Source organism: Gopherus evgoodei, unplaced genomic scaffold (genome assembly GCF_007399415.2).
Source record: "Gopherus evgoodei ecotype Sinaloan lineage unplaced genomic scaffold, rGopEvg1_v1.p scaffold_46_arrow_ctg1, whole genome shotgun sequence".
Taxonomy (NCBI): domain Eukaryota; kingdom Metazoa; phylum Chordata; order Testudines; family Testudinidae; genus Gopherus; species Gopherus evgoodei.
Window position 1 is genome coordinate 1791663 of NW_022060067.1, and position 1447 is coordinate 1793109.

Below are 1447 nucleotides of genomic sequence, written 5' to 3' on the forward strand. Positions count from 1 at the left end.
CACTAACCACTATATGATCACAGTGGCTGGGTGGGAGAAGCACATGTCAGAAGCCCTCTGTCAACTCAGCTGTGGCTTTCTGTGCATGGAGAGCCAGACACCGCAAGACCTGAAAGCCTTGAGGGAAGGTCTGTACTTTGGAATTTGCAGGTGTTGTCCTGGGCCATCAAATGGAACAGTTATAAATGCTTTCTTGAGGCAGGCATTATGGCTTAGCTGGCTAAAGCACCTGCCTAATAAACAGGAGATCTTGGGTTCAACTCTCAGTAATGCCTTTTTGTATGACTTTTGTCTCCTCTGCTCACATTTTCCTGTGTCTTTCTAGGAAACAGAAGAGACCTCCCTTGGTATCCAGGTAATTGCTTGCTAAGGAAAAGGCTTCTTTGGAGAGAAGCATTGGAAAGAATCAAATCACAAGCCTGGAGCTGATGAAAAGGCTGCTGTGACTGGCATTAGCATGGCAGTTGCTTCAACTGCAATTGCTGCAACACGAGAGCCTGTGCCACACGTCCTTGGGATTCGCTGGGGATGTCCACACACAGATGCCATGTCACCTTCCTTTTGATTGTCACTGAAGAGAACTGGAGCAGCTGGGAGAAAAGTCCCAGAGAGCAGCACCGTGGCTAAGCTGGTCAAGGCACCTGACAGGCAAAGTGGAGGTTAGAGATGCAGCACCCAATGGTGCTTGCCAATTGTGCTCTTCCCACCTTTTGGTCAGTCTTTCGAGGAAGCAGAGAAGACTGCCTCTGCCTTGCAGTGCAAATGCTTCCAAAAGAAACCAGTCTTTTTTTCTGACAAGTGTCGGAAGGAGGCACCTAAGAAACATGGAGACAAGGTAAAGGTCATTGTAACTCAACTTGCATCCATAGCTCTTGAGGCCACAACGCAGAGCACTGAGCACTGTATGAACACAGCTGGGGATAGAAGGGGCTTTTCCAAAGGCATTTTCCACTAGCAGGGTCCTCTCTGCGTGCAGAATTCCTCATCGTTTGATGTCTGTAGGCCCTGGAGATCACTATTTGGCATTTCTCTCTCTGTCTCAGTGAACATCTGCTGTGGCTGTTGAAAGTCTGTGATGGGATCTAGGGGATGCAACCTGAGCCCTATGTCCCACCACCTGGATTCCCTCTCACACTGTGATGCTGTGACAGGCTGCGAATCTCTGGCACATATTGCACTTACACAGACATCCACAGATAGGGAAACATCCAACTGAGTTACATGAATGCTTCTCCCAGCCACTCCTAAAACTAACGATAGAGAGCCTCCCGGCAATTCCCCCCAGCTCTGCAGCCTGGCACCCTTGGATCATACCATCTTGCCTTAATCAGAAGCCTGATCGGTGTGAGTTTATTAGGCAGAGTCCACCCTTCCCTCACTGTGAATAGTACATGAACCAGCCTTGTAAGGGAGCTGAGATTTCCCAAGCAAATGTTCTCAAGCAAAA

The 1447-nt window shown here is 48.8% G+C and overlaps 1 non-coding gene across 1 annotated transcript; it reads left to right on the top strand.

Annotated features, from left to right (window-relative positions):
• The first annotated feature begins 201 nt into the window (after nucleotides 1-201).
• On the top strand, nucleotides 202-275 carry TRNAI-AAU. The gene has a single exon. It is a non-coding gene; the product is annotated as a tRNA-Ile (tRNA).
• Nucleotides 276-1447: the final 1172 nt, after the last annotated feature.